A 9,707-nucleotide genomic window follows, 5' to 3' on the forward strand; every position below is an offset into this window, starting at 1 on the left:
AATAATCATACTGTGGAGAAAATTTGATTGTGCTAAATCATTATTTATATATTTTTTAATTTTTGTTCAATACATAATACCTATACCTTATATTTTTTATTTAATTTTTAATTTCTTAAAATTTGAAAACTATTTGTTTTTTATGACTTAGACTCCTAAATTTTAAATTCAATAAATTTGATATATTAGAAAAACCAATATGATATTTAAACCCTAGATGGAAATTAATTTAGTTGGAAAGATAAGGTAAGGGTTTGAAAGGTGGTGAAGGAAATAAGAGTGGTTATCGTGACAACCACAAATGTCCAAACACTTCATATTTGAAGCATTTCAAATCTTCTCTTTTCACAATTGTTTTAGTGCAAGAGGAATAATACTCAATCTTTCCACTTTTATAATAAAGTGATATTTTAAATTGATACTTTATATTTGAATTCAAATCTAAGTTAACAAAATTTAAATACTAAACCATTTATCAAACAGTTTTCCGTTAAGTTGTTAATTTAGGATGTAAACCTCTCTTTCTCTTTCTTTAAAACATGAATTAAAAAGTTGTGTTGGCAAAGAGTTGAATCTGATGTACTTCAACAAAATTAATTAATCAGATATTATTAGTGTAAGAATTATTTAAAAATAAAATATTCTTACATAATTTGTTCTTTATTTAAACATTTTTTTAAACCTTTAAACTGAATAATTGTGCGACAAACTTGATGTGTTTATGGTAGTTCTGAGAGACAATATATTAAGAAATAGTTAAAAATAATTATTTATTATCTTTATGAATTTGTGGTTTCATAATCCGCTGCGTGATTTGTGGGAATTTGATGGGTCTACAAAAGCTGCGAGATTTACGGAAATATGTGGGTCCAGCAGCAAATAACACTTTGTTTTAGTTTTTTTGTCTGACCAAATTTGGTTTAAGCTCTTGAACAAAAACACCCTCACTCAAGTTACATCTTATAGTTTCTCTCAGCACCCCACAATTTTTAAAATAACTAAAGGACCTCTCAACTCAGCTATATTTGAGTTTGAAGGAAATTCTGCTTCCATTCCCCGTTACAAAGTAATAATAATATCTTTTGTTCTCTAATGAAAGTATAAAATAATGGTATCAATAATTTGTTAAAAAAAATTGACATATATTTAAGTGTATAAATGATACCCTTATAATTCAAATTTATCAATTGTGGTTCACTTAAGTTTAAAATGATTGAATTGAAGTAGTGTTTTAATAACGATTCGGGTAAAAATGTATTTTTATGTAATTATTTGTATAATGTCAAAATTATGTATATGTGAAAGTCTTTGACACGTGAGATTACTTACTTGGATAAGTTTAAAAGGTTGCTTTTAAGTTTGAATTTATCATTGTTATACTTGCATCAAATACAACAAATTGTCAATACGAAAATAACACATGTTTTATTTGGTTGCGAATGAGATGAAAAATATAGGTGTTTATAAGGATGATTTATAGTTCATTATTCTTAGTACTTACATTTATGATTGTCCTTTTCTATTGCAAGGAAACCATCCAATAAAAGGTGGAGGAAGGATTTTGAAGATAGTTTGTGGAAACCACAAGTACAAAATGGTGCGTGATAGGTCATACATATCTTGGCAAATTAATAATTAATATGAAATTCATGTTCATTAACATAAAACAAAGTTTGGTGAAGCTTAAAAGCATTTTACTTACTTTAAATAAGGATAATGAAAATAATGTAACGATCATAAAACAAGTGTGTAATTTAAGATATGTATATAAAATATCACAAATATGTCATATAATCACAATGCAACATCCAATAAACTTACTTCAGTGTAACAGATACATTCATTAGCATAGATCAAATGATAATTCAAGGATTATTACTTATATTTTCTTGATGCACCATGATTCAATTAAAATGGAATTATTGGTGGATGTTACATACCTCTTATTGATGCCCATAAAGTGTTCATAAATTCACATGTCATATAAAATATTTTATGCACGTTGTTAGTAAATATACAATTGCATAATATCACAATTTTTCATTTGTATCACACTTGCATACGCAACTAATTGTCTTGTGTTTGCAAAGTTAGCATGCATCTTGTTCACACATATGGGTCAATGAAGTTACTCCTCAAGAATATTATTTGCATGTCACCAGAACACATAAAAAACTCAAATAGGATACACTCACTAAGGTGACATCTATAAATATTGTTTTGTAGTCAACTAGATGCAATAAATAAGCTTGAATTTATTGTTTGTTCCATAACAATCACAATACACCTCTCACTACTAGCTTAAACATACATGTCCACCTTATAATGACTATTCCTTAGAAATGTATCATCGTAATCAACATTAATTAATTCTTCCAACACTATATGTTTTTGTTGACATGTCCAAGACCATGTACATATAAAACTAGCCAATGATTAGAATATGTAACAATGATGACACATTATCCAATGTGATGGTCATCTTACTAATCGATGGATGGAAGTTATTGATCTTTTTGTGTCACCTCTTACCAACCTATTCTATAAATATAGAGTCACATGATCTTTGTACATGGTTAATAATGAAGTATCTCGAGGCCCATAAAAAATGGTCATTTGAGGAAAAATCTTTGTATTGACTGACCTAATGCATAATTCCTTTTACTTCATCATCATTAACATAATTAGGTACACCATACTTTATCTTTCGTACTGAGACAATTGATGGCATGCATTGATTGAAAATCACATCCCATTTTCCTACCTATAATCATATGCACAAAAAATCAACGATAAAAAAAATACAACATTTTTTATCGTTCAATTGAAATATAATTTTAGATTAATTTATTTGAAAATATTTTTGATTGCCTAAACCATAAAATCATTTTGGAAATGTTATTTTGAATTACTTAATCCATAGAACCAATATATTAATTACATACTTAAGAAATTAACAAAATCCATGATGTATTTTCAGATAAATTGTTTTGGATCTATTTGAAACACCATAATCTATAATTTATTCAACATGTTTTTTTTTAAAAAAAAAAACATCAAACAAGATCATCGAGGAGAATAACACTAAAGAAATAATTTAGAATGGAATATTATGCATACAAATGTTTGTGGAGTCGCAAGGAACAAAGTCCAAGGTTATGAGAGTGATAAGGATGTGGAGTGAGAAAGGAGTAATTTTTTTTATTTAAAGAGTAAAAAAGAGAGTATTTTATTAAAGGAAAAAAATATTTTACATCTCAAAAGAATAAATGACCATTCATTACACAACTTATTTTAATAATATTTAGTAGTAGTTTAAGTTAAGTAAAAGAATATACTTAAATTATTAATATTTTGGGTTATTAAGTCAGTGTAAAAAATATCACTATCTTTTATTAAATATACCACAATTGTAGGGTGTAGAAAGAAATTATAGAGTACATAACAAGGTGCCATGATTAACATTGAGAGACCCATCATTCTTCATGTTTGCTTTCGATTTGAGTCCGTATCCATTCAGGTTTTTTTTCTTGCACCCCCTTAATTTTGAACTGCATTCCCAAAAAATTTAAAACAACCAATTTACCCTTCTAAAGTGACTTTATGAATACCTTTTTTCTGGAACAAGTTTGTTGAAATTTCTAGCACATGATTTATGAAATAAAAAATTTAGAACTAATTTTTTGAAACGTATGAAATGCATTATGAAACGAGTTTTCAAAAGAAGAAGTTCCATAGCAAACTTTCTACAACATATGATAAGTTTTTTTGAAATAGAAAATAATTTTTTAGAACAAACTTTTTGAAACATATACAATGTATTTAGAACGAGTTTTTTTTGGAATAATTTTCCAAATAAACTCACCATTCTACTATCTCTCTTCGTCATCTTCCTTTCAAAACTGCACGATGGAGGCAACATCGGTGGTGGGGTGCAATAATAAAGGATATTTTAATCTTTTTGCTTGTAGTATGAACTAGTACCTTGATCCCGTACAATATGCAGGGGAATTTTTTGAAAATTTCATATTTAAATGTTAATATTATAATAATAAATATATTACACATATTAGATTAAATTTGTTTTTTTACAAATGTAATATATTAAATTGTAATATTAGTTACACAATAAATTATAAGTTAAAATTAAATGAATTAAAAATATATTATTTAAAAATAGATATAATGGGTATATTAAAAACACAATATAGAAAATAATTTAACAATAATTAATAATTTAAAACACTTAAATACAAATCAAATCAAATAACTATGAATTATATTTTTTTTATAATAATAATAATTAAACACAGGATTGTATGTGTAAAATTTATACTTAATTTATAATATTATAACAATAACAAAGTAAAGAGATATAATGTTAATATATTCCTTTCAATTTTACATTCAGTATGAGGCCTATCATAATTATAAATAAAAAATTAGATCAATTATTACTAAATAATCTAGGAATACATAAAATTGACAAAAAACAAAAATAATATGATGAGAACAATGCATAAGTAATAAGTAATAGAGAACGAACACAATATATGTGAAAAAGAAAAAAAAAATAAAGTAGTGACTTAATTGCTCCAATAATTATTTAATGCACACATGTATCAATAAACATGACATTTGTCAAAAATATGTTGTATATGTATTTGTTCCATTTAATACATTTATTGAAATAATAAAGTTGAGAATTTTAAAGAAAATTGAAAATGAAAAACATAACATAAAAAAAAACTACTAAAATGATAACGACTTCGACCCAAAAAAACAACATTACAAAACATACATACAACATGCATGTGCAAGAAGTTGGAATACATAAATCTATTAAATGATATAACTTCCATCTTCTTTTGTTAAGCATAATATTGATATATACTCAACAATTAGGTACATAATGCATGTGTAACCAAAAAATTTGCAAAAAATATTGTACATAAAAAAAAAATCATTACAACTAAACTGATCAAAAATAAATTGTACTGCATCCTATCAGATTATTAGATATAACGTATAAAAACAGAATTCATGAGAAAAGCTGTTGATGTTGTAGTTGACATATTTTTGTCGTAACAATATTATATACGAATTGTCAACCATTTAAATAAGTCATCTGTAATTAACTTAGAAATGAAAAGTGAAAGAAAATTAAGAAAAAAAATGAGTAAAGGATTAAGAAAAACACTTAACATGTACATAAAAATGATAAGCATGAAATAATAATAATAAACATGAGATATGAAGCAGTTGATGTTGTAGTTGCCATATTTTTGTCGTAACAATATTATATTTAAATTGTCAACCATTTAAATGAGCCAACTGTAATTAACTTAGAAAGTAAAAGTGCAAGAAAAATAAGACTGGACGGACTCTGTGTACAATAAATAATAAATAATACATAATAGATAATAGATAAATAGATAAATATATAATTAGATAAATAGATAATTAGATAAATACATAAATAGATAATTATTACTAAATAATCTACGAATACATAAAAGTGACAAAAAAAATGTTTAGAACAGTGTACAAGTAATAGAGAACGACCACAATGTATGCGAAAAAGAAAAAAATAAATAAAGTAGTGACTTAATTGCTCCTATAGGTATTTAATGCACACATGTATCAATAAACATGACACTTGTCAACAAAATGTTGTATATGTATTTGTTCCATTTAATACATTTATTGAAATAATAAATTTGAGAATTTTAAAGAAAATTGACAATGAAAAACATAACATAAAAAAAAATTAATAAAATGATACTGAATTCGACCCAAAAAACAACATTACGTACAACATGCATTTGCAAGAAATTGGAATACATAAATCTATTAAATGATGTAACTTCCATCTTCTTTTGTTGAGCATAATATTGATATATACTCAACTGTTAGGTAAATAATGACTGTATAACCAAAAAAGTTTAAAAAAAATGTACTTAACAAAAAAAAATCAGTACAACTAAACTAATAAAAAATATATTGTATTGTATCCTATCAGATTATTATATATAACGTATAAAAACAGAATTCATGAGAAAAACAGTTGATGTTGTAGTTGACATATTTTTATCGTAACAATATTATATACGAAATGTAAACCATTTAAATAAGTCAACAATAATTAACTTAGAAATTAAAAGTAAAAGAAAATTAAGAAAACAAATGAGTAAAAGATTAAGAAAAACACTTAACATGTACATAAAACTGATAAGAATGAAAAAATAATAATAAACATCAGATGTGAAGCAGTTTATGTTGTAGTTGGCATATTTTGGTCGTAACAATATTATATTCAAATTGTCAACCATTTAAATAAGCCAACTGTAACTAACTTAGAAAGTAAAAATGCAAGAAAAATAAGACCGGACGGACTATGTGAACAATAAATAATAGATAATAGATAAAAAGATAAATTTATAAATATATAATTAGATAATTAGATAATTAGATAATTGGACAATTGGATAATTAGATAATTGGATAATTGGATAATTAGATAATTAGATAATTAGATAATTAGATAATTAGATAATTGGATAATTAGATAATTAGACAATTAGGTAAATAGATAATTAGATAAATACATAAATAGATAAATAGATAATTATTACTAAATAACCTAGGAATACATAAAATTAACAAAAAAACAAAATTGAATATGTTGAGAACAGTGTATAAGAAATAGATAACGACCACAATGTATGCGAAAAAAGAAAAAATAATGTAGTGACTGAATTGCTCGTATAGGTATTTAATGCACACATGTATCAATACACATGACACTTGTCAATACAATGTTGTATATCTATTTGATCTATTTAATACATTTATTGGAATAATAAAGTTGAGAATTTTAAAAAAATTGACAATGAAAAACATAACATAAAGAAAATTACAAAAATGATAATAACTTCGACCCAAAAAACAACATTACAGAACATGCATGTGCAAGAAATTGGAATATACAAATCTATTAAATGATGTAGCTTCCATCATCTTTTGTTGAGCATAATAATTATATATACTCAATTGTTAGGTTAATAATGCATGTATAATAAAAAAAGTTGTAAAAAAAATGTACATAAAAAAATAAAATCAGTACAACTAAGCAGATCAAAAATAAATTGTACTACATCCTATCAGATTATTATATATAACGCATAAAAACAGAATTCATGTGAAAAACAGGTGATGTTGTAGTTGACATATTTTTGTTGTAACAATATTATATACGAATTGTAAACCATTTAAATAAGTCGACCGTAATTAACTTAGAAATTAAAAGTAAAAGAAAATTAAGAAAACAAATGAGTAAAGGATTAAGAAAAACACTTAACATGTACATAAAAATGATAAGCATGAAAAAAATAATAATAAACATGAGATGTGAAGCAGTTGATGCTGTAATTGACATATTTTCGTCGTAACAATATTATATTCAAATTGTCAACCATTTAAATAAGTCAACTATAATTAACTTAGAAAGTAAAAGTGCAAGAAAAATAAGACCGAACGGACTATGTGAACAATAAATAATAGATAAATATATAATTATATAAGTAAATAATTAGATAATTAGATAAATAGATAATTAGATTAATACATAAATTATTTAAATAGATAATTATTATTTAAATAGATAATATATAAAAAGATAAATTTATAAATAGATAATTGGATAATTGGATAATTAGATAATTAGGTAAATAGATAATTAGATAAATACATAAATAGATAATTATTACTAAATAATCTAGGAATAAATAAAATTGACAAAAAACAAAATTGAATATGTTGATAACAGTGTATAAGTAATAGAGAACAACCACAATGTATGCGAAAAAAAGAAAAAAAAAGTAAAGAAGTGACTTCATTGCTTCTATAAGTATTTAATGCACACATGTATCAATAAACATGACACTTGTCAATACAATGTTTTATATGTATTTGTTTTATTTAATACATTTATTGGAATTATGAAGTTGAGAATTTTAAAGAAAATTGACAATGAAAAACATAACATAAAAAAATTACTAAAATGATAATGACTTCGACCCAAAAAACAACATTACAAAACATACATACAACATGCATGGGCAAGAAATTGGAGTACACAAATCTATTAAATGATGTAGCTTCCATCTTCTTTTGTTGAGAATAATAGTGATATATACTCAACAGTTAGGTTAATAATGCATGTATAATAAAAAAAGTTGTAAAAAAAAATGTACATAAAAAAATAAAATCAGTACAACTAAACTGATCAAAAATAAATTGTATTGTATCGTATCAGATTATTAGATATAACGCATAAAAATACAATTCATGAGAAAAGCAGCCAATGCTGAGGTTGACATATTTTTGTCGTAACAATATTATATACAAATTGTAAACCATTTAAATAAGTCAATAGTAATTAACTTAGAAATTAAAAGTAAAACAAAATTAAGAAAACAAATGAGTAAATGATTAAGAAAAACACTTAACATATACATAAAAATGGTAAGCATGAAAAATAATAATAAACCTCAGATGTGAAGCAGTTGATGCTGTATTTGACATACTTTGGTCGTAACAATATTATATTTAAATTGTCAACCATTTAAATAAGTCAACTGTAATTAACTTAGAAAGTAAAAGTGCAAGAAAAATGACACTTGACGGACTATGTGAACAATAAATAATGGATAATAGATAGTAGATAATAAATAAAAAAGATAAAAAGATAAATATATAATTAGATAATTAGATAAATAAATAATTATATAAATACATAAATGGATAAACAGATAATTATTACTAAATAATCTAGAAATACATAAAATCGACAAAAAACAAAAATGAATATGTTGAGAAAGTGTACAAGTAATAGAGAACGATATGTGAAAAAGAAAAAAACAAATAAAGTAGTGACTTAATTGCTCTTATAGGTATTTAATGCAGACATGTATCAATAAACATGACACTTGTCAATACAATCTTGTATATGTATTTGTTCCATTTAATACATATATTTGAATAATGAAGTTGAGAATTTTAAAGAAAATTGATAATGAAAAACATAACATAAAAAAATTACTAAAATGATAATGACTTCGACCCAAAAAAAAACATTACAGAACATACATACAACATGCATGTGCAAGAAATTGGAATACATAAATCTATTAAATGATGTAGCTTCCATCTTCTTTTGTTCAGCACAATATTGATATATGCTCAACAGTTAGCTAAATAATGTATGAATAACAAAAAAAGTTGTAAAAAACAATGTACATAAAACACTAAAATTAATACAACTAAACTGATCAAAAATAAATTGTACTGCATTCTATCATATTATTAGTAACATATAAAAACAAAATTCATGAGAAAAGTTGTTGATGATGTAGTTGGCATATTTTTGTCGTAACAATATTATATACGAATTGTCAACCATTTAAATAAGTCATTCGTAAATAACTTAGAAATTAAAAGTGAAAGAAAATTAAGAAAACAAATGAGTAAATGAATAAGAAAAACACTTAACATGCATGAAAAAATAATTATAAACATAAGATGTGAAGCCGTAGATGCTATAGTTGGCATATTTTGGTCGAAACAATATTATATTCAAATTGTCAACCATTTAAATAAGCCAACCGTAATTAACATAGAAAGTAAAAGTGCAAGAAAAATAAAAT

Source organism: Phaseolus vulgaris, chromosome 9, assembly GCF_051622355.1.
Source record: "Phaseolus vulgaris cultivar YP4 chromosome 9, ASM5162235v1, whole genome shotgun sequence".
NCBI lineage: Eukaryota > Viridiplantae > Streptophyta > Magnoliopsida > Fabales > Fabaceae > Phaseolus > Phaseolus vulgaris.